This window comes from Saccopteryx bilineata, chromosome 6, assembly GCF_036850765.1.
Source record: "Saccopteryx bilineata isolate mSacBil1 chromosome 6, mSacBil1_pri_phased_curated, whole genome shotgun sequence".
Lineage (NCBI taxonomy): Eukaryota > Metazoa > Chordata > Mammalia > Chiroptera > Emballonuridae > Saccopteryx > Saccopteryx bilineata.
The window spans coordinates 22,082,760-22,108,304 of record NC_089495.1 but is presented as its reverse complement, the minus strand read 5'-3'; the positions used below and the strand labels follow the sequence as shown (position 1 = coordinate 22,108,304).

Here is a 25,545-nt window from a genome sequence, read left to right as displayed (position 1 = left end):
TCTGTTACATCCTAGCGAGATAGGCCACAGCAGACGCAAAGTAAATTTTATAAGTTTTATTGCAGACCTGCACAGGGACTGCAGGCAACCCATGCAAGGGAACACTGCAGCCCCCTAAACCTGTGCAGGGACTGCAGGTAACCCACACAGGAGAACACTGCAGCCCCCTAAGCCTGCGCAGGGACTGCAGGCAACCCATGCAAGGGAACACTGCAGCCCCCTAAACCTGTGCAGGGACTGCAGGTAACCCACACAGGGGAACACTGCAGCCCCCTAAACCTGCGCAGGGACTGCAGGCAACCCACGCCTCCGAAGAGACTGGAGCACTGCAGCCCCCCAAACCTGCGCAGGGACTGCAGGCCCCCAAACCTGCACAGGGACTGCAGCTCCGAGCTTCTAAAATGGCTCCTTTTTATAGGGTGGCTGTCTAGGATGAGCAAGCATCATACAGAAGCTGATGTGGCTGTTAGTCATTGGCTAGGGAGGTCGTGCGCAGTTACGGGGGGGGGGGTATTACTCAGTGGAGAATTTCAAACATAAACTTCTGATAAGGGTCTCTGACTCAATGCAGGATGTTGCTGAACTCTTTGTTCTCAGCGTCACAGGGACCTTGTACACTCTTGGCAGCCCCAGCATGTTAGTACTCCCTGAATCTAACAATTAGCATTAGAGAGGAGAGCAGAGAAAGGCCACTAGAGGAGGCCAGGAGAAGCAGCCAAGATGTGGAGTGCTGAGTGAGAAGCCAGTTTGTGCAGAGTTTGTGCAGGGAGAAGGAAGGAGATGGGGAACGTAGGTGAGTAAGTCTGGTGAGCTAGAAACCTTTGATTCTAGGAAACTCGGAGAAGTCAGTAGCTTTGTGAGCACTGAATTTGAGTGGGTTTTGGAGCCCACTGAGTGTATTTACTTGCCCACAGGGTGCAAGTTAAGATTAAAGATGATGGCCCACCAGTTCTTGGCTCCATTGTTTCATTACCATCTGTTTGAATCTAATGCAAACCTGCATGGGCCAGGCTGATAGTGGTCGTGGATACTGGCTTTACACTTTCAAATTCAGGAGAAAAACAACCCCTTAGAGATTCTTTTGATGTGCTCTCTGGCACGGTTAACACCATTATCAAATGACTTCAAAGTTCTCTGCTCCAGTGATAAGAGTGCAGCTCTCATGGCTGGTGAGAAGTTGGAGAAGGAAAATTGTTCTTACACTTTTGGGATGTGGTTTTATACAACTTTTTGTCTGTTTACTTAATTTAACTTTTGGATAGTAAGTATGTATTTAACACTTTATGACGTGCAGAATTAGAACGTTAGAATGAGAGGCAGAGGTGAACAGGTAAAATATGGCAACTAATTTGAATTGGTGGTGGTTTGAAACAGGTAAACACGGGGTGTCAGGAGAATTCAAGAAGAGAAGCCTAGCCCACTTGGGAGTCAGCAAGTAGGTTGGTAGTGGTCAGGACCTGCCGTGGAAGGTTCCCTCGGTCAGAATCTTGGAAGATGGGTAAGAAGGAAGAAATGGTCTTTTTTATCCTAAGTCTCAAACCAGCTATGGGAAATTAAAATGAATCTTCACTGAGTATTATATCCTGCTATGAGTTACACAGACAGTGTTTGGTTTAATCTGCATACTAACCTTGTGAGATATGTACAATATTTTAGAAATGAGGAAATATAAAGCTTTTGAACAACCTAAGGTTCCACTGCTAGTCAACAGAGAGGTTGGGATTGAAATCCAAGTCAGACTCTAAAATATTTGGTCTTTTCATTGTGCCAAGCTAATTTTACAGTTCTCAGTAATATCTGCATTCACCATAGACAATTAGATTGATAATAGTGACATCATAGGATTTTAAAACTGGATTGATTCGATTCCCAGCCAGGGCACATAGGAGAAGCGCCCATTTGCTTCTCCACCGCTCCGCCGCGCCTTCCTCTCTGTCTCTCTCTTCCCCTCCCACAGCCAAGGCTCCATTGGAGCAAAGATGGCCCGGGCGCTGGGGATGGCTCCTTGGCCTCTGCCCCAGGCGCTAGAGTGGCTCTGGTCGCAACATGGCGACGCCCAGAATGGGCAGAGCACTGCCCCCTGGTGGGCAGAGCGTCGCCCCATGGTGGGCGTGCCGGGTGGATCCCGGTCGGGCGCATGCGGGAGTCTGTCTGACTGTCTCTCCCTGTTTCCAGCTTCAGAAAAAACAAAAACAAAAACAAAAAAAACTGGATTGAGATACAATTTCTGTATATATGTATGCTTTTTAGAGGATGAGAAAGGAATATTTTTTTGTGTGGGTAAAGGTTACAGCAATATAAATGGCATTTATGAGAATATGTTTATTTTGGCAAAAGCATGTAAGAATTAGTTCTTTTAAAGTAATGCAGAGCACATGTCATTATCAGAATTGACTTTGTGTTATTCCAGTTCTGTACTCGATGCTAATAATCTGAAACCAGGTAAGCCTATTATTGTGAATGTGCCTTTAAAATTTCAAGTAAAATATAAAAAAATGGATTAAGATCTTGTAAGGTCAGGGGCCGCCATCCGCCATCGTGGCCCTTCACATGCAGGTTTTCATTAGATGGTAAAGAAACAGTGGAGCCAAAAAGTGCTGAGGCAGTCATTTATTCTAGCCTTACACTGGCGGGTGAGTAAACACACACAGGGCTCCAAAACCCTGACACACTCTCTGGTTTTTCCTGGAATCAAAGGCCCCCAGCAGTCTCAGTGACCTCTGGTTCCCCGTCTGCACGCCTTCTCCCTTCTCCTCTCTGCACAGACCGGCTTCTCCTTCAGCACCCTGCCATCTTGGCTTCCTTCTCCTTCCTGACTCTGCAAAAAAATGGCTTCCTTCCTTTTTTAACTTCTTTGGTGCCAAAAACCTCTCCTCCAGCAACATTAACATAACAGTGGCCCTTCCTAAGCAGGAAGGTAATTAGCAATTTCACAGACCAGTGCCATTTTTAACAATAAAAGTGAACAAACTCAAAAATCATATTTTACAAACCCATTTGCTTAACAGATCTATATGAACATCTTTTTTCCCCCTATCAAATTGCTCACACATCATAATATCCTTGTGAATCCCCCTCTTACCTGTTGATAAGACAGGTTTCATCTTCATTTTACAGATGACTCAAAATCTTAGCTGAGGGAAGTGGCAAAGTTATTATTCAAATGCAGGACTTTCAGAAGCAGAAGGAAATTTATGTGCCAGGCACTGTGCTTGGAATTTTCACATGTTTTTACATATAATTTCTATAATAACCCTAGAATGTAAGTGTCCTCCCCAACTTTTAGAAATGAGAAATTGAAGCTCAGAGACAGAATCTGATCAAGTTAAGGAGCTAAAAAGTGACTGAGTTGAAATTTGAACTTACTTGTCGAAGCCACATGCTTTCGCATTTCTGCAAGACACCTATATTTTTCAGCTGCCATCCAACATGGAGCATAGTGCCTGTCACATTGTGGGTACTCGTTGGTGTCCATTTTGGTGGAGTGACTAAGTAAGAAATAAAATGTGTGATAAATAGAATGTGTGTGAAATATATACTACCTGATAATCTCTTATTTGACAAAAAGAAGTAGGGAAAGTATTACTGAAAATATTTTTGGGTCTTCTCCTCAGGGTCCATAAGCATGGCATTGTATAAAGTGATTTCTGGGCCCCTAACTACCTTGTTTATGGAAGCACTCTGACTTTGGCTGTACCCCGAACATCCTTATACGAAACACTCTGGCCCTTTGTCGGACCCTGAAGGGCACGAGGGCTCTCCAGTTAATACTTGACTAGAGCCCAAATGCAAAATACTTTTCCTTATTTATAAAGGATGCTATTTTTATAAATTACCATCTGTTAATAAATAACATTGACTTTGAATTGGATTCTCAGTTATTCAGCAAATATTGATTAAGTAGCTGTTGTGCACTAGGAGGACATTATTGATTCTCCATTACTTGACAGAGAAAACCTGTTGTCTTGTGACATTCTGCAGACTCAGAACTCTAGTCCTGGGTTCTGGGATTGCCTTTACCACAAATTACTGTAGAATGTGGGCTAGTGAGCATCTTACTTTGGACATCTGTAAATTTAACATATTCACTGAATCTCAGTCTATGGCCTAACTGTGTCCTTTAAGGGGTATTTGGGAATGTGTGGGAGTGTATGGGGATCATCAAAATGATTGAAGGGTGCTACTGGCATTTAGTAGTCAGAAACCAGGATTGACAAATGCCATGCAAGGTGGGGGGTGAGTCCCTCAGCACAAGAAAACATATTCTGACCAAGACTGTAACCATTTCTCCACAGTGAAACAGCAGTTGAAATCCTTCTGAGTTCTAACGTTCTCTAAGATAGTGACTGAGAGGCAAATTGCAGTTCCATTAACTTTGGCAAAGTCAACAAGTGCTGATGTTAAATATAGATAAGCTACTGGTAAATTGCCTTCCAAGGAGCAGAAATTTTTTTTAAAAAGTGAGTATTAAATACTAGTGTTCTTTCCAATGCATGCTGGCAAAGAAATTACTGAAATACCATTCATTATTGTAGCACATTTTCTATTAATTATCTTAGATAATTTGTAAAGCAATAGCTTAAATGTCACATGGAACATTAATTCTGCTAATGAATTTAGTGACTGTACTTTTCCTTGCTTATCACTATAATCTTAGCGCAAGGCACTTTTGTTTCTATGAAAGGGCCCTAGACTTGGTGTACTTGCCTTTATATATACCACTGACTTTCTTTTATAACAGTAACAGAAGAACTATATGCTCCAGACTTACTGTTGTCTATTTTATTTTGCCATTAAAGCTAATTGTCAGTAAGCATAATGAAAATGACTCTCAAACATTTTAGTAATTTGAAACACCATAAGCCCCTTGGTAGCATGAGGCTGGCTGGCATCATCATCCTAGGCCAGCTCTGCAGCTGTTCAGAATGCACCCCCTCTGGCACAAACCCATTTGTAGTTCTCTCTGCCTTGTGAGATTATAGGGTTCCAAAGCTTTTTGCAAACAAGAGAATCTATTTTTAAAATACAGGCATACATTGCCTGACCTGTGGTGGCACAGTGGATAAAACGTTGACCTGGAACGCTGAGGTTGCAGGTTTAAAACCCCGGGCTTACCAGTTCAAGGCATGTATGAGAAGCAACTATGTATGAGTTGAAGCTTCCCAGTACCCCTCACTCTGAATTTCTGTCTCTCTCTCTCTCTTTCTCTCTCTCTCTCCCCCCTCTGTAAAATCAATAAATAAAAATCTTTAAAAAATATATGGGCATATGCACAAATGTTCTTATTGACCAAATCAAAGTTTTGAACTCTTTCTTCCGTTCTACTGGATTCAAGAATATAGATAAAGCAACCTGCTCATCCTCTGCTTGGGACTGGGGGCTAAGAGTGTGAGTGGCAGTTTCTTCTCCCCCATCTTTTAAGGCTATTTGATCTCATTTCCTCTGGACAGGAGAACCCATTAACATCACCACATAACTTTTGATTCATGCATGGCTGACCCATTACCACAACCAAGCCTAGGTTTTGTTTGGCATGAGTCCAGCTTCAGGTGAATGACAAGCTTATTCCCCAATTTCTTTAATTTCTTCCTTTCTTTCAGAAAGAGTTGCCAAGTTTACTAGCTCTGGTGAATAAAATCTTGAGACCTAAGGGGAACTCTTTTGTTAAGATTTCTAAGAAAGTTTCTTTTTATCTGAAACAAACAAACAAACAGAAGGAAGGGACAGATGATGTTTTGCCATTTTCCCTTGACAGTGACATTATTCCTGGAGATGCAGCAGTCATCTTGTGACCAGGAACCTGGTTGCTTGGTGGTATCTCTCAGAGCTTGTCTAGACCTGCCTGCCCAACTCAGGACTTCTTGAATGGAAAACAAACAAACCTCCACAAACCTTAATTTGCCTACGTCATTGTAGTAGAATTTTCTGTTATTTACAGTCAAATACAAACCTTACTAATATATCATGTTTTATTCTCAACTGAAGACATAACTCTGGGGTCTTGGAAATTGGGCTATGAGAATATTACTGGCAGCAGTGACTTTAACATTAATGTTTCAAAGCTACTGTATGTGAAACATTCCTTTCTTTTCCAGCTGCTGGAGATTTGAGTACGTCAAACATGTTTGGATAAAGTGGGTGCTGCCACTGCCCCAAATGTGCCTCAAAAACCAAAGTGTCATATGACAAGAATGTAAAAACATCAGACCGGACATCTTTAAGGGTATCACTTTCCATATGAATTGCTAGAACTGGGAGAAAAGAAGACAAATGTTTGCTGAATTGAATTGAATTGACTTGAATTGAACAGGTGGGAATACATTTGTGAGTTGAATTGTATACATGTCATATTAGTCAAGTGACTGGAGAGGGTTATAATGGCAATGAACCTACATCAACACTTCTGATCAGTGTCCTTATAAGAAGAGACAACAGAGAATTCTCTCTCTCTGCTTCTGTTACTTATACTTTTGGTGCCATATTGAGGAAATCATTGCCAGCACCAATAATTTCAACCTTATGTTTCCTTTTAGGAATTTTATAGTTTTAGGTCTTATAAGCCTTTAACCCATTTTGAGTTGATTTTTGGTTGATATCAGGTAAGTGTTCAATTACACTCCTTTGCATGTGCATAGTCAGTTTCCCCAAAGCCATTTGTTGAAGAAACTATCTTTTCCTCATCATATGTGTACCTTGGTCAAAGATAATTTAATCATATATGTCTGGATTTATCTCTGGGCTTTCTATTCTATTCCATTGGTTTATGTCTATCTGTATGTTAGTACCACATTGTTTTGATTGCTATAGCTTTGTAATATGTTTAAAAGTCAGGAAGTATAGGGTTTCCAGCTTTGTCTTTTCTTTTAAAGATTGTTTGGGCTATTTGAGTTTTTTTATGATTCCATGATTTTAGGACTTAAAGAATTTCTGCAGATATCTTTCCATTTATGGGTGTCTTATTTAATGTTTTTCAGTATTCAGTGTATGTCTATCACCTCTTTGGTTAAGTTAAGCCTTAGTATTTTATTCTTTTTGATGCTATTGTAAATGAGATTTTTTTCTTAATTTACTTTTTGAATTGTTTATTGTTAGCACGTAGAAACGCAACTGATTTTGTACCCTGTAACTTTGCTGACTTTATAGTTCTACCAGCTTTTTGTGGAATCTTTAAGGTTTTCTATGTATAAGGTTATGTCATCTGCAGAAGTACTTTTACTTATTCCTTTTTGATTTAGGTGACTTTTACATCTTTTTCTTGCCTAATTGCTCTTGGAGAACTTATAGCAGTATATTGAATAAAAGTAGTTGAAAGCAGGCATCCATGCCTTGTTTATGATCTTAAGAAAAACCTTTAGTTCCTTTTCTCTCTTTCTTTCTCTCTCCCTTTTTTAACCATTGAATATAATATTAGTTTTGGAGTTTATACATGTGGCCTTTATTATATTGAAGCAATATTTTTTATTCCTGCTTTGTTAAGTGTTTTTATTATGAAAGGGTGTTGAATTTTTCCAAATATCTTCATTGCATTTATTTAGTTGATTATGTAATTTTATTTTGTTTTGTTAATATGGTATCTCTTTGGGTTGGCAAGAAAGTGTTTTAGGTTGTTACACATGGAGAGCGTTTTAATTGTTTTTGAAAGACTTCTGTCAGTGTTATGGTTTTTTCCTTTTGACATTTGATATCAGTCACATTTAGGTTAGTTTAAAAGCAAGTTGTGTGTAATTTGGTTTGTAGCTGTTAGTTTAGGATCAATTTTTAACATGGAGTGCAGAAACAAACATTTTTGGCATATTTTACCTTTTTATTACTGTAAAGGAAAGAAAGCTGCTGAAACTCACAAAAAGATATGTGAAGTTTATGATGTTGATTGCATAACAGAACACACATGTCAGAATTGGTTTAAAAAATCCTGTTCTGGAGATTTTTCACTCAAAGATGACCAATGTTCTGGTTGACCTACTGAAGCTGATGATGAATGACCAAATCAAAGCCATAATTGAAGAGAATTGTCATATAACTGTTCAAGAGATTGCAGAGAGGTTAACTCAGTGGTTCTCAAAGTATGTGCCAGGGCACACTGGTGCGCCCGAGAAGATTTCCAGGTGTGCCCTATGGTATTCCAGAGAAATATGTGCCTGTTGGGAACCAAAAACCAATAAGAATTTTTGGAGTTTAGATTTTTGGGGGATAGAAGTGTGGGGAATTGGCGGTAAGCTGACAGTTTGCCTAACCCCCCACCTCACTTTCCTGATTAGGTTGCAAAAGGCTGTTAAGCTGTGGTGCTGGATTGTTTACACTACCCCCCATGTTCCCCGGAAAGACTGGAGGCAAGTTTCTTCTATCCTTTGTTTGGTGTAAAGTTAAGATGATATGTATGGTGGGGGTTTTCTGCACTCAACACAAGTAAGAGTAAAAAGAGAGGAATTCTTCAATGTATTGACGAGGAAATGAGAGTTTGCCTTTCAAATATATGCCCAAACATTGAAGAAATCACCAGGACACATCAAGCTTATGTTTCTCATAAACACAAGAATGAAAAAACTTAACACATTTGTGCCAGGAACTGCCAAATTTACTAAATCTTACTAATAATGTATCTATCTATCTATATCTATATCTATCTATATCTATATCTATATCTATATAACTTTTTTGTTGTTTTTTATTTTTAAATACTTTTTATGAATTCTGAAGAGCATAACTCAAAAAAAATGTAACATAAAAATGTTTTTTAATGTCAGAATAAATTCTGTTGTATTTATTTCATTTAATTACCATAAAAGCACTCTTGGACTTTGTATATATTTTCTTTAATATTTGACTTAATTATTATAACATATTTCTCAGAAATTTGTATGTGATGTGCCTACAATTTGTAGGACTTTAAATGCGCCCCAAATTCAAAAAGTTTGAGAACCACTGGGTTAAATGTACTGCATACAACAATTGAAAATCACTTAAAATGTCTTGGACTCACTGAGAAGCTCGATATTTGGGTTCTGCAAGAATTGAAAGAGATTCACTTAACATAATGAATCAATATTTGCAATATGCACCACAAGCGCAATGAAACCGACCCCTTTTTGAAAAAAATCATCACTGATGATGAAAAATGGGTCATCTACAGTAACATCATTCAAAAACGATCGTGGTTCAAGCGTAATGAACCAGCACAAACCACATCTAAAGCTGAGTTGCATCAAAAAAAGGTCCTGCTGTCAAGTTGGTGGGACTACAAAGGTATTGTGTATTTTGAGCTGCTTCCAAGAAACCAGACAATCAATTCAGATGTTTACTATCAACAACTAATGAAACTGGTTGAAACAATCAAAGAAAAATGGCCAGAATTGGCAAATCGCCAAGGAATTGTGTTCCACCATGATAATGCAAAGCCTCACATATCTCTAGTAACTCGTGGGAAATTATTAGAGCTTGGTTGGGAAGTGATGTCACATCCCCCATACAACCTTGACTAGGCACCATCTGATTACCTTTTATTTCAAAGTTTGCAAAACTCTTTGAATGGTAAAACTTTCACAAATGATGATGACCTTAAATTGCACTTGATCCAGTTTTATGCTAATAAGGACAAAAATTTCTGTGAGCGCGGATGAAACTGCAAGAAAGATGGCAAAAGGTCATTGAACAAAATGGAAAATATATAATTGATTAAAGTTTAGTCTTTGTATTAAAAAAATGAGTTTTATTTCATACTACATTGACTGGCATACGTTGAACCATCCTTGGATCCTACAGATAAAGCTCACTGGTCATGGTATAATCCATAAATTATGCTCTATATTAGATTTGCTAGTATTTTGTTGAGGAGATTTTGCATCTAATTCATCAGAGATATTGGCTCGTAATTTCCTTTTCTTATAGTGTGTTTGCTGGGTTTGGTATCAGAGTAATGCAGGCCTCATAAAATGAGTTTGGAAGTGTTTCTTCTTCAATTTTTTGGACAGTTTGAGAAGGATTGATATTAATTTTTCTTTAATGTTTGGAAGAATCTTCCAGTGACATTATCGAGGCCCTCATGTTTCTTTTTTTGGGAGGATTGTGATTACTGATTCCATCTTCTTACTCATTATGAATCTATTTCAAGCTTTCTACTTTTCATCACTCAGTATCAGTAGGTTGTATGTTCTAGGAATTTACCCATTTCTTTTATGTTATCCAACTTGTTGAAATGCAGGAGCCTCTTAAGTATTTTCTGGGTTTCTTAAAAGAGAATTGATCCATATGTAGCTGTTGAATGAGTGTCTCTGTGGGCAAAGGAGGGTTTGGCTTCCTGTTACACTATTTTGCTTACTCTGTGTATATTGTTAAATTTTAAAGTAACAACATTAAAAAGTTGATTCTAAAAAACGTTCTAGCAGCCACTCATAAAAAGAAACTAGATTAATTTTAACAGTATATTTTTTAACCCAGTATATCCAAAATGTTATTATTTCAACATGTAATCAATAGAAAATTATTAATAAGATATTTTACATTCTTTATTTTGTACTTTTTTGAAAGTCTAATTTATACTTTGATCACATCTCAATTTAGACTAACCGCAATTCAGGTGTTCAATAGTCTCAGTGGCTTGTAATAACTGTATTGGACAGCATAGAACAATACATAGAAATTACTTCTAACACATAAAAAAGAAGATAACCATAATAATAATAATTTGGGGCTATTCATAGAAGACAAAATCTAAATGACCATTGATGTATAGATGTTTTACTTCATGGATAGAGAAATACAAATTAGAACAATAAAATACTATTTTTAATTTATAAGCTTATTAAGGAGTTGAAGAAGGAAAAACTATTATGAAACATTTATATAGTATTTTTTGTGTAGCTGCCTTTTTTAAACAAAATGAAACATTCCTTTCCTTTTCTGACCTGACAATGAGTTAATTTGCATTTATATCTTTATTTTAAAGTAATAAGATGCTTATGTTAGTTTATTTCTTGTGCTCACAGACAAGCCTCTGATTTAATCATTTGATAAATCAAATTTCACTAGAACCTAGTTTTTGAAAACAAAAATATGGTTTAAATTTTTGTATATAAAGTGTTATTTTGGCATAGACTTTTATTATAATCCAAAGATTTGTGTACATTTCTGAGATATTCATATTTTATTATTCTGAAAAATTGATTTAAAATTCTCTTCAAATGAATTTTCTTCTTCAATGAATTTTCCACTAATTTTTAATTATAGCGAATGATCAATCTGTAAGCATTTACCTGCAGGAACCAATCTTGGAAGGATTTTTTTGTAAGAAATCCTTTTAAATGCTATTGTAATCTGGTGAAAAGTTCAGGTGTCTGTGTAGTAAGTATTTTTACACAGGGGTTCATCTACAATGGGCAAAACGTTTCAAGCCACCAGCTTTAAGATCTGTTCATACATTCACCTGCGGTGAGTCTTTGTCAAGCAGGGCCATTGATGAACAAGAATTTCTTTCTCTGGTTAAATAAAAGGATGAGGGAAATTGCCCCTAGAGTAAAGACAAAAAGAAAAAAGACAAAAGTAACGTCTTATCCCCTGTGTATTGTCGTCATTGGACAAGAGACCAGGACACAACAGCCAGGCCAAAGAATGGATGTCACTGAAACAAGAAACTGGGCCAGAAGGAATTGTGGAAATCCGATGCTTCTGAGTATAACTTAAAAGGGCTCCACCAGACACACACACCTTAAAATGATGTTCCTAATTGTTCTTTTTCTTTGACAAATCACAAAGAAAAAGAAGGTAAAAGCCCAGTGGGAAGAGTCCGCTGCTAAGCCTGTTAGAAGAAGAAAGAGCATGGATATATGTTAATTTTGCTTCATTATCTCACACTCTACAAACTGGCAATCAGGTAAACACCCTGCCCAGAGAATCCAGGGAGTTTTGATCAGCAACAGCAGTATGTCTGGTGTGGCCATATTATCTGAAAGTCTCTGTGAACAAGGGTAGGAGAAAGAAACAAAAGCCTATATGATTTCCATCGATTCTCCAAGGTTATAATAGCTCGCCAGTAGATTGGGGAAGATAACAAGCTCTGCTCTCCTCAACTGGAGACATTCAGCTTGCATAGCACCAGCACATGAAAGAGAAACTGAAATGCGTACTGTGATTATTTCTGGGGAAGAAAACAAGCTTTGAGCCGTACCCACATCAATACATCAATATCCGTAGCATAGGAAGCCTTTGCACAAGCTATTAAGCTATTGTTCTCTCTCTCTCAAACATGCGCGCGCGCACACACACACACACACACACACATGTGCACGCTTCAGCACCAAAAACACCCCAAGGACCCCAATCTCGATTGTTCCATGCACAGTGATCCTGACCTGCCACTCATGAAATGCAAATATTGGCTGTGAGAGAGAGCCAGGGAATGAGAATGCCATTTACAGCAAGAGGCAGAGTCCTTTTTTTCTGAGAACCTCGGGAGACTGAATGAGCAGTCAGTATTTTTCCCTTCTGTTTGTCTGTTTGTTTGTTTGTTTGTTTGTTTTCCAGATGGGACTGCTCAGACCACAGGTCTGGCTTAACCAGCTGGCTTTGGAGCTAATTTTGTGTTTGACTGAAAAGCATGCTAGGCATGCCAACATTTCTTCATTTTGTTTCAGACAGTACATACATGTTACCACCACCCCTCAGCTGAGACAATCACTTCATCCCCAAAGGTTAAAAGTCACTTCAGGCAGTTTCAGTAGCTCCTGCTCGACAATGCACCTTGGTGCTCTGTTCTTGCAATTTCCTCTCACCAGCAAACTCACTGGCCTGCGGAAGACAGATGGTGTTAGCCCCCGCCTCTGCCAGCTCTAGCTAAGACTATTCACTTGACTCCACTCATGAGTCAGTCTCAATGGTGGTAGAAGAGTCCCTTGCAGAGAGGGCAGCTCATTTGTGGGGTCCAGAATTAGAACTGCTGCTATAAACACTCACTGTCCTGAATCCGAGGTGTGACCCAGGGGCACCTGCGTACTTGTTGGGCTGAGGATGTTTCTTGATCACTGAGCTACACAACCATCAGAATCATTTATGTCACTTTTTATAATGCAGATGCCTGGATCTTATTCCAAGTTTATCGCGTAAAGACAGGCCTAAAAAAACCCTGTATTTTCATACAAAATAGTTTATAAGAAGAAGCATAATGCAATGATTAAACACATAAGCTCTATTTTTGTGATCTTGGGGAAAATCACTTAACCTTATTGTTAAATGGTGATATAAACTTAATACCTACTTTATAGAGAGGATTAAATGAGTAAACTCATTTAAAGTGCCTAAAACAGTGTCAGGCACATAATAAGACTTAATACATGCTGGTTATTACTGACATTGTGTAACAAACACCCCGATTATCATGTTTGAGATTGATAAGTCCAGTGTGTTCATCTTGGATTCTAAACCTACTTTTTGCTGATCCCTGCTGAGTCCTCCTGAGTCCGAGCTCTGTTGTTGTTCCTCCAACCTGTCTTCCTCAACATAGACCTTCTTGCCTGTCTTATAAGTCTCTCTAGTCCTTCTTTGGGGTGCCTGGAACAGGTACCGTATTGATTCCCCATGTATAAGATGCACTGTTTCTTGAAAAGTTTGAGGTCCAAAAACTGGGTGCGTCTTATACAGTGGTTGTAGAATTTTTACTTGCATTTCCCGCTTTTTTGCACTTGTTTCTGCGCTCATTGTTGAAGATGGTGATTCGCCATCAGACACAGATGAGGACAAGCTAATGGATGGGAGTTTTTATAGTGATGAGGAATTGTATGAATTTGATGATGAATAAAACTTGAGTTCAATAACTTTATGTAATACATTTTTTCCCCCAAATTTTAGACCTCCAAATTAAGGTGTGTCTTATACATGGGGAAATACGGTATTTTTTATCGAGTTACTGCTTGTCCTTCATTCAAAGTGGGTTGGCCTGCGGAAGAATCCTCGGTGTGACCCAGGGGCACCTGCGTACTTGTTGGTCTGAGGATGTTTCTTGACCACTGAGCTACACAGCCATCAGAATCATTTGGATGAGCCATCAGAATCATCCACTGGGAACAAGGATGTTGTAATTGGCTTATGGAATAGCCACTCTCCAAATAGGGAGAAAAGAATGATCTGTAATTGGCTTCAACTCTAAAACTGAAAGTCCTTAATCACTCTCAATACAATTTAGATAACTGTTCAAGCCTAGACAAAGCTACTAGGTTATTTTGGACACAGTACATTAGAAAAGGGGCCCTTTCCTTAGGGACTTGTCCTCTGGTGATCAACTGTGCCAGTCTTCTTGGACTGTCTTGGTTCTTGCATTGAAAGTCCCAGGTTTCAGGAAACCCCACAGTTCAGGGGCAAGCAGGATGGTCAGTCCCCCTGTGCCCTACAGTTACTGGGTTGAGTCTCCAGTAGACTAGGTATGTCCAATTGGATTCTTAGTTACAAAGCAGGGGCTTAACTGGAGCTTGGACTCAGCTGTACTAACCTTCAGAGGTACGAAGCTCAGACCTAGAGAGCTCCCCCTCCCCGTTGGGTTGCTTTAGGACACTCAGGTCTGAAAAGTGTCTTCGCACTTTCTATCTGCCAAGCCGATGTGGAACAGACACTTACTGACTGCCTCATATTTTCTGTACCTTAATAGGGAATCAGAGGATTTCCACAATATATGGTGCTTCCTATAAGGCACTCAGAACTCATATCTTCCTTCCCGGTCTGTCACGTTTCTTATGTGAACAATAACGAGAGCTATAAATAGCCATTCTTCCCTGGGTCTGAAGCTTTATATGCTAATTGCAGTTCAGCTGGAAACCAGCAGAAGAGCTTTCTTCCCTATTTTCCCCAAAGTAGAGATTTGGGAGGGAGAAGATGAGGATCTAGATTTTATGGGGCTGTAGGAATTGCAAATGTTGCCAAGTTAGTTAATCAACATCTAAAGACAGCATCAAGCACTTCTTGTGCCTGCCTGCAGTCAATGCCTCTAACCCCAGTAGGCGTGAGTAATAGTATGGAAATGAAGAAAATTACCTGAAGGAAACGGCCTGAAATGGGACTGTTAGAAGATGAGGGTAGGGCTTACTTAATTAAAGTTCAGCTTAATTATTGCTGTAACTTAGGGTAATGGCATGCCATGCAATAATATGGGAGTATGAGAGGTTTGGGCTTTGTCGGATAACAATTAATTTCAAATAGTTTGTGGGGGAAGGCATGATTAAATACAGGAACAGACTGATAAATGAATCATTAGGGAAGCACATTTTAAACTAATGGAAATGAGTCTAAAAAGAATGGGGAAATATCATTATAATTATCATTGTGTGGTCTTATTATGCAGAAGAGGGAACATGGTCTCTGGGTCAGAATAAGAGCCAAAAGGCTGAGAACGTCAGGGAACTCCTGACGTTCCCAGATACAGTGCAGGAAGTGGTAAGCTCGTGACAGCAGCAGGGCTGCTCATAAAAACCTGAGCCTCCTGCATCCTTGGGTTTGCATCATACTTGAAGCCACCACAAAGTCCCTGTGGCCTCCAGGAAGCCACGGAGTCTGCAAAATCCACGTAGTCCTGCCCTCTCCCCCGCATCGTTCCCGGCACGGGCGGTCTCTTCTTCACAAGTCCAGTTTCCTTTTCTTCATTTGTCAACTTGGAAGAAAATCTCTGCCATCTTACCGATCTCAGGATAAAACAATAAGATAACATGACGGCGTCTGTGAGAGAAGAGATTTATTTAGTCAAGAGAAAGCTGAGAATAAGAATATAAAATATGGTCTTTCATGTGAGGGAATTGTCCACAGTGAATGAGAAAAAGAAGGAATGGGAAAAGCTCTCAGTTTATGCAGAGCTTTATAGATATTGTACAATATACCGTATTTCCCCATGTATAAGATACTCCCATGTATAAGACACACCTTAATTTGGAGGTCCAAAATTTGAAAAACAAAATGTATTACATAAAGTTATTGAACTCAAGTTTTACTCATCATAAAATTCATACAACTCCTCATCAAGCATGAAAAAGCGGGAAATGTGAGTTAAAAAAATCTACAACCACTGTATGAGACGCACCCAGTTTTTAGACTCCAAATTTTTTGACAAAGCGTTCGTGTTACACATGGGGGAATACGGTAAATGTTATATACCTGTATGAATAAATCTATAACTTTAATTAAATTTTTATTTTTATTATATATAAAAATATATAAAACTTTAAGTAAGCCTTGCCCTCCTCTTGTAAGTTACCTAAAATCATGAGTTTGTAACGATACCTTCAATTCCATTCGAAGCCCAGAACATTCTTCCTTGCCTTTTTCCATTCTGCATTTCCATATCTCCTTCCGCAGTGAAAATCCAGGCTCTCCAAAATCTGATTGCTTATATTCTTTTTCTCAATCTTACAATACACATAAATAGTTAAAGAACTTCTATTTATACGTAACTAAAGAAAACAAAAACAGGAATATCTCTAACTTCAACCTTTGTTAGTTTCCCCCACCCCCCCAGACTGAGGACATACTTTGGTAAGTTACTAAAGAATTGAAAAATTAATATTGATGTTTTAAAGTCAGGTTTCCTGTCCTCTCCTTTCTGTAGAGAGTGAAAGTAAAGGGATGTGGGAGTTTCCTGGCTTGCAGAGACATACTGTGTAGGAAACCCCTTTTTACCAGGGGTTTACCTTTAAAAGGGCATTTTATAATTTAGGCTAGGCATACAGAGAGATTTTATAAATATGATTTTTATACTTGTGTGTGATTTGCACCAACTCAGGATAGACAACAGTATTGTATTGTAAAGAGATTTTGTGCTAGGGAGACTTAGTTTTCCCCTCCCTCCACCTCTGTGAGAAACGGGGTAAACACCTAGCCAGGTGTGGGGAGGGAAGGGAGATAAGGCAAGCCACTTTCCTTTCTCTTTCTTTCCTCTTTGACGGGCCATCCACATGCTTATTCCCAGGCGCCATGTGGGCTTCCCGCCCCACCCTGAAAGCGTATAGTTAATGCATACATCTCTAGACAAAGGAATAGTAGTAAGTAAACTGAAAAATTTGGAAATTTTTGATATATAGGAATATTTTTTGTAAATCCTATAGACGAATGTTATAAGCTTGCTAATGAATTGTGTCATCATTGCCCTTCCCCCTTTTCCCACCAACCTGTGTGTGATCAAAGGTATACAACCTGCCTAGGGGCTGTGCGTGGGGCACATGATTTGGGTCAGCTATGCCCTGTGTTAGCCATATGCGGCTGGCATATTAAATTTTCTCCTTTTAATAAAATTCCTTAAAAATTCATTTGGACTTGGTGTCTCTACATAAACCTGGCAAAATGGTACTTTACAACAATATAACCAAAGTAGTGTGTTCAAACGTGCCCTCATTAATTCATATTTTGTCCCTACAGTGTGGTTCTGTTCTTCATCTGTAATAGTTTGGGGATTATTTATTCTTATTTGCATGAAGTTTTAGATTTTCCCCCTACCTTGTTGATTTAACTTTTTAAAAATTGTTGACATGCCTTCAAAAGTCACACCTGTACTGAAGAATCTGCTTGTTCGTGTTTCGTTCCTCCTGTTAGCCTTTCTCCTCCTCAGCACAGTCTGCCGTTCTCTGGCTTCTCCTTGTTTCTTACATGAAAAGGCATGGTACTTCATAAACTCTCTTGCAGTTTGCTCTTTTCATTTAACAGTATATCCTGGAAATTACTTCATGTAAGGTTATATAGGTTGTCCCTATGTTTTCCCATTGTGTGCATGTTCTGTAGTATTCACCAATCTTCTATGCTTGGGCATTTACGTATTGCCAATAATTTGCCATTACAAACAACAACAAACCTTATGCTTGCATAGCTCTGTATTGTAAGCATATCTTTAGGTGGGTCTGCAGACCAAAAATGAGCTGTTTGTTTGGAGACTTTATAAGATCCTGGGCACAGGCAGTGCCACCCTGGGACCCAGCATGGATTATAAAGTACAGACCTGGGAAGAGGGGTGTCACATGTTTCCACGCTACAAATTAATGGTTCTAGGGATAAAGAGGTGACTCGAGGGAACTTCATGCCATTTGTCACCTTGAGATGCCAGAGAGAAGCTTTACAACTCCCAGAGACCGCCTCTAGACAGCAGAAGTCTCATGCGTTGCTGCAATACCAAATACAGTGGCGGTGGCGAAGGCCAGGCTATTGTGAAAGTGACCTGTGGGCGGCCAACATTTAATGAGTCCGAAGGAGAGGACTGTGAGCACAGACAACGTCCCCCCAGAGGACTCCAGACCTAGGGGCTGTGTTTAATGAGAACATAACCTAATCCATACTGTCTGATGGGCTTAGGAAAGCTCAGGTTATAAACAAATAATGACTTACGGTTTTGCATAGAAGACAGGAGTAAAACATAAAAAATCACATGCTCATTAGAATGATGATGTGATTAAGTGCTTTTGTAGGTATGTTAAAGCATTGACTAGGTAGCTCAGAGTAGGGACAGACTTCCCATTTCCTGTTTATTACCATGGAAACAATCATTTGAGTGGGCATTGAATATGGAGTGTTCATTTTGAAAGATTAAAGTCCAGGAGAGAAATGTGTTCGATCAGAGAGCAAACTTTTGGCTGTCCCCATGTGGATACTTCAAAGGGGCATTTACCTTGGCGATTTCACCACAGCCCAAGGTCTGGCCCTGAGTTTTTCAGGTTCAAAAACTGAGAAAATTGGATTTTTCAGCACACTGACGTAAGTAAGATCAGTCGATTGGGCCCTCAGTCATACTGACCAAGTTCACAAGACAGATGTATAAACCAAAATGCCACTTCATTAATTTACAATGACAAGTAAAATGGGCCATGAGATCGGACAGGCGTTCTGTTTCAGGCATCTTCTCTCCCTGTGGTGAAATCTGTGTGCGAAGTCAACTTATTATCAGAAGACAGCCAGGCAAGCCTTGGATCAGAGCGAGAAGAGGGAGCTGATTGGAATGTTAAACAAAGTCGGATGCTCCACCCTCCACCGAAGGATTTACCTAGAGAATCGCTGGATTCTGGGGACAGATCACCTGCTCCATGACAGACCTGGGCGTTCACAGCTCCTTCTTCGTCTTGAACGCTGCTTTGTCCCTCACTGACCATACCTGTGTGCTGACATGTTTCTTCTCCTGCTGTGTCTATTCCATTGACTCGGTTACAGCCCAGGGAGCCCTCTTTTTTGCCCTTGCCTTTGCCTTCACCCCTGCCTACCAAGTGAGGCTGAGAAATAGTCAGTTGTCCCAAAGCGGCCCTAACCTAGGCTTGGCAGTGCCTGTTGTGTTCTGCTGAGGTTAGGAAGCCTCATAGAATCGTGAGTGATACTGTGTAAACCAAACAATTCCTCCAGGCTTTGTCTGTCAAGCTTTAGGCAAGGTTCAGTGGGGTGGAGGAAGCTAATGATTTGTTAATGATGGGTGATCAATGCCTTTATCTCAGTACAGACTTCTCTGCAAATGGTTTACTGCCTCCAAGCCCAGAGCAAGCTGCCGTTGGGGACTGAGCTGATGGCAAAGGGCTGTGGCAGTCCCAGAGTTACAGGCACGCTCTGCCTTGGCATCCACACATGGTGCTTGAAATGCTCAGAGTGTTAGCTGGCACCTTTATGAAAGTAAAGGAATAGTCTAAAGGTAGCAGCTCTGGTTTGGTTTGTGGGGAAAGAGACATCATAGCATCCGTGGCTCTGAGTGCTGGCCTTCCATTGAATGTGTCTGACTCCCACCCCCATTCCTTCTGTGGGTGCCTCTCTTATAAACAGAATGATCTGTGTGAGCCTTCACTTGACTTAGATCAACAGATGACAGTTATTGAGAGCTTGTCATTTGCCAGACTCTGCTCTGAGCCCTTTAAATATAAATTTATTTAATCTTCACCATAATCTTGTGGAGTTTTCATGTTATAGATGAAGAAATGAGACTGAAAAGTTAAGCATCTTGCCCAAGGTCACTAGCTAGTAAGTGGCAGAACCAGAATCCAAACCTGTCAGATTCCTGAGCCTGTCCTGTTACCTGCAATGTTAAATGGAGCTAAAATGTTTCTTTAAATGTCTTCAATTCTCCCTAGAGAATTGTTTAAATTTCAGCTGATCATTTGAGCTCTCATGGCTGAGAAACGGTCAGTGAGTTTCTAAGTTTCTGAGTATCTGAGTTTCTAAGAATCTGCTTAAATATTGGATTAGTTTGAAAACAAATATTTGAGTCTAGCGGTTATACATCCTTACATGTTATTTATTTCTCTGGAACTAAGTGTGTGTGTGTGTGTGTGTGTGTGTGTGTGTGTGGTGTGTGACAGAGACAGATAGAGGGACAGATAGGGACAGACAGATAGGAAGGGAGAGAGATGAGAAGCATCAACTCTTCGTTGTGGCTCCTTAGTTGTTCATTGATTGCTTTCTCATATGTGCCTTGACTGTAGGGGCTATAGTAGAGCAATTGACCCTTTGCTCAAATCAGTGACCTTGGGTTCAAGCCAGTGACCTTGGACTTCAAGCCAGCAACCTTTGGGCTCAAGTCAACAGCCATGGGGTTATGTCTATGATCTCACACTCAAGCCAGCGACCCTGTGCTCAAGCCAGACCTGCGCTCAAGCTAGATGAGCCTGCACTCAGGCAGGTGGCCTTGGGGTTTTGAACCTGGGTCTTCTGCATCCCAGTCCAATGCTCTATGCACTGTGCCGCTGCTTGGTCAGGCTGGAACTGAGTTTGTTAAAAATGAGGGAGTTAGCTTACCAAATTTCTAAGTTCCCTTCCAACTCAGGCTTTCTGAGTTTACTACCATGACCACTATTACTACTTAGTGTTTTTAGAGATTTTTAACAATTTACATAAATTATTTTATTTTTCTATTAAATGAGCATTGGGTCAAGAAGTAATACTTGTTTACCTTTATGCTTCTAGAAATAGCCATTACAGTGTTGGACATAGTAGATACTGCTTACATATTTATTAACTTGGACGGATTTTCATAATCACCTTGCAAGATGGGCAGGCAACATTATCTTCATTACACAAATGAAAATACTGATGCTTAGAGAGTTTAATAAATGACCTAAAACCATAAAGTTCACTTCTGTGTCCTTGTTGTTTTCACCTATCCCTTCATGGTGGTGCAAATGTGCTAGTCCTCCTATAGTAGCAAATTCTGAAATAATAAACAACTGTGCAGAGTGCATTTCCTAGGCAGCTATCTGCCAGAAGAATAATGTGATTGTGCCTGATTTAATGTAACTTTTCTAGCTCATTTAAGAGAACAAATTGTTCTAAGGTGGATTCTGTAGAGCTATTGATCAACTGAATATTGTGAGTACATGTCATTTTCAAATTGAGTAATTGATAGTGAAAGATGAACATATAATTTCTTTTTGTTGACTGAATTAGAAATCCTCAGTGTTGAACAATGACTCATGCAAGATCACCCAGGAATTTGATGCAATGAAAATTGACTCATACTTCAACATTGTAGAATGTGACCACATTTTTGTTAAGGGGTAAAGCAGTTCAAATTTCTGCCAACCACAAATCTAATGGAGATGAAAACAGTTAATCAAGAATTGGATTTGTACTTTGATTAACTAGGGTTCTATATATGACCATAAATAACTTTCAGCACCAAACAATTTCTAAAGAGATATTCTTGTGCATGGGGAAAAAAGAGTGCTAATGATCAAGATCATTCTAAAGTTTTATTCCTTGAGGCTCTGTTCTCTGGGAGCTATTTTGATTTCAAGCTTCAGATTTTCCAAACTTCAAAAGGGATGTCGGTCTCCGAGAGGATGAGCCACAGGAAAATTGAGCTCCACAAATACATGAACTCTAATTATCAGTATGAAAATCTCCCTTGGAGATGTTTGGGTAGAGTCAGGACTAGGAAACATGGGACAAGAGGAAAGGGCTGAAGGAGATAAGAAAGTGAGAAAGTCACTTTGGCCAGAAAGCATACTGTGAAGCTTGAACTCCTGTGGCCCATTACAATGAAAAGACTCGAGGCTTATGTCTGGCTATTAGACTTGCTTTTCTTCCTCGTGAAATAGATAAGCTCCTCTATAGCTGCTGTTCTTTTGCAGAAGTGCTTTTGAGGGTGACATAAATATATAGACATATTTATAAAGGGAGTTTGTTTATTCCATTCACTCACTGATGTTGTTACATCTAGTAGATCTAAGGGTGGGAATATTATTTTTTCATCTCTAGCTCCTTTTTCTCCTCCTCATTCCTGCTATCTGCAAAGACGTTCACATTGCTTCTTGAATGAATCTCTAGTGGGAAGCCAACTAATTTTTTAAATTAAAAAATAGTCTTCTATGAATTATAGAAAGTTCACGTGACCAAGATCTGCTGAAGGGTAATATACTTAGGTATTTTATAGCTTTTATTGCTATTGCAAGTGGATTTTCCCTTCACATTGTATCTTTTAATTAGCTATTTTTAATGGGAAGGAGACTTATTGCATTGATTAGGTATTGCTACAAAAATGCTGCTTAACCAACTACCTTAAAACACAGTGGATTACAAGAACAACCACTTCCTCCTGGTCTGTGGATAAGAAGTGGGCTGTTCACATGGGCCAGACTCAGCCCAGGGACTCTGCTTTGATCTGAGGGCCCATCTGGCTGAGACATCTCCACACCTGGAGTGAAGGACAGAAGTGACTTGGAGTAGCTCTTTTCCTGGTCATGACAGAAGTACAAGCAGAAAAACTACATACTTTTTAAAGCCTGTTGTGGGTTAATTTGTGAGCCCCAAATGTTATGCTGAAGTCCTAATCTACACCCACCCTTTACTTGTGAATGTGATCTTATTTGAGAATAGGGTCTTTGCACATGTTATCAAGTAAGATGACATCATACCAGATTAGGGTGGGCCTAATCCAAGGACTAGAGTTCTCATAAAACAAGAGAAATCTGGACACAGACGCACAGGGAAAAGGCCACATGAGGCTGGAGGCAGAGCTCGGAGTTATGCCGATACAACCAAGGGACTCCAAGGATTGCCAGTTACCCCCAGAAACTCGGAGAAAAACACTAAACACATTCTCCCTTTGAGCTACAAGAAGGAATCAATGCTGCCCACACCTTGAATTTGGGCTTCTGGTCTCCAAAACAGTGAGAGAACAAGTTTCTGTTACTTTTAGCCACAAATTCATAGTAATTTGTTACAACAGCCCCAGGAACCTTATACAAGGCCCAAGCCTGTCACTTCAGCCCACATTTCATGAGCCAAAACAGGTCACATGGCCAACCACGGAGTCAAGGGGCAGAAAGAACAGGCTATATATCATTGTGAGGCCATCCAAGTGTGTGCATATAAGAATGGTGGGAAATTGGGGATAATAATTTAATCTACCACAAGTAAGACTTGGAATATCTAAGATAACTTTGTATTCTTTTTTTTTTTTCATTTTTCTGAAGCTGGAAACAGGGAAAGACAGTCAGACAGACTCCCGCATGCGCCCGACCGGGATCCACCCGGCATGCCCACCATGGGGCGACGCTCTGCCCACCAGGGGGCGATGCTCTGCCCATCCTGGGCGTCACCATGTTGCGACCAGAGCCACTCTAGCGCCTGAGGCAGAGGCCACAGAGCCATCCCCAGCGCCCGGGCCATCTTTGCTCCAATGGAGCCTTGGCTGTGGGAGGGGAAGAGAGAGACAGAGAGGAAAGCGCGGCGGAGGGGTGGAGAAGCAAATGGGCGCTTCTCCTGTGTGCCCTGGCCGGGAATCGAACCTGGGTCCTCCGCACGCTAGGCTGACGCTCTACCGCTGAGCCAACCGGCCAGGGCCATAACTTTGTATTCTGAAGCAGCTTTAGGCAGGGCAGTAGAATGTAATGGTTAAGGACATTTTTTTTTTTTTTTTAACAGAGGCAGAGATAGACAGGGACAGACAGACAGGAAAGGAGAGAGATGAGAAGCATCAATCATCAGTTTCTCGTTGCGCGTTGCGACTTCTTAGTTGTTCATTGATTGCTTTCTCACATGTGCCTTGACCGCTGGCCTTCAGCAGACCGAGTAACCCCCTGCTGGATCCAGCGACCTTGGGTCTAAGCTGGTGAGCTCTTTGCTCAAGCCAGATGAGCCCGCACTCGAGCTGGCGACCTCGGGGTCTCGAACCTGGGTCCTTCCGCATCCCAGTCCGAGGCTCTATCCACTGCGCCTCACCTGGTCAGGCCAGGTTAAGGACATTTTAAAGAAATGTTTAATATGCTAATAATTAAGGCCTTGAGTTAAGAAAGATTTGGGTGTGACACTTCCTTTTGTGTGATCTCAGGCAAATTACTTAACCACTAAGCATCAGTTCCTTTATTTGTAAAATGAAAACAATAATAGTGCCTGTCTCACAGGACACTCATTCATATTACATGAGTTGATGTGTATGAAATGCTTACTTCAGTTGTCGACACAAAGCACTGTTACCTGTTACATTTCTCATTGCTATAATAAAACTTATAGAGGACTTGGAAATACAGGTAGTATTTTTCTATTGAGACTTTTTTTTTTTTTTTTAATAAATTTTTATTAATGGTAATGGGATGACATTAATAAATCAGGGTACATATATTCAAAGAAAACATGTCTAGGTTATTTTGTCATCAAATTATGTTGCAAACCCCTCGCCCAAAGTCAGATTGTCCTCCGTCACCCTCTATCTAGTTCTCTGTGCCCCTCCCCCTCCCCCTAACTCTCCCTCCCTCCCTCCCATGTCCTCCCTCCCCCCCCACCCTTGGTAACCACCACACTCTTGTCCATGTCTCTTAGTCTCATTTTTATGTTCCACCAATGTATGGAATCATGTAGTTCTTGTTTTTTTCTGATTTGCTTATTTCACTCCTTATAATGTTATCAAGATCCCACCATTTTGCTGTAAATGATCTGATGTCATCATTTCTTATGGCTGAGTAGTATTCCATAGTGTATATGTGCCACATCTTCTTTATCCAGTCTTCTATTGAAGGGCTTTTTGGTTGTTTCCATGTCTTGGCCACTGTGAACAGTGCTGCAATGAACATGGGGCTACATGTGTCTTCACGTATCAATGTTTCTGAGGTTTTGGGGTATATACCCAGTAGAGGGATTGCTGGGTCATAAGGTAGTTCTATTTGCAGTTTTTTGAGGAACCACCATACTTTCCTCCATAATGGTTGTACTACGGTACAGTCCCACCAACAGTGAATGAGGGTTCCTTTTTCTCCACAGCCTCTCCAACATTTGCTATTACCCGTCTTGTTGATAATAGCTAATCTAACAGGGGTGAGGTGGTATCTCATTGTAGTTTTGATTTGCATTTCTCTAATAACTAATGAAGCTGAGCATCTTTTCATATATCTGTTGGCCATTTGTATCTCTTCCTGGGAGAAGTGTCTGTTCATGTCCTCTTCCCATTTTTTTATTGGATTGCTTGTTTGTTTGTTGTTGAGTTTTATGAGTTCTTTGTAAATTTTGGATATTAGGCCCTTATCTGAGCTGTCGTTTGAAAATATCAGTTCCCATATAGTTGGCTGTCTGTTTATTTTGATATCAGTTTCTCTTGCTGAGCAAAAACTTTTAATTCTGATGTAGTCCCAT

At 40.0% G+C, this 25,545-nt stretch overlaps 1 long non-coding RNA gene across 1 annotated transcript in view; it reads left to right on the top strand.

The window, feature by feature from the left end:
- The first annotated feature begins 673 nt into the window (after positions 1-673).
- Positions 674-25,545, top strand: part of LOC136308515 (uncharacterized) — a 44,816-nt gene continuing 19,944 nt past the window's right edge. The window contains exons 1-3 of the long non-coding RNA XR_010726118.1: positions 674-793; positions 4,296-4,460; positions 6,096-6,310. This is a non-coding gene — a long non-coding RNA (uncharacterized lncRNA). The remainder of the gene's footprint in view (positions 794-4,295; positions 4,461-6,095; positions 6,311-25,545) is intronic.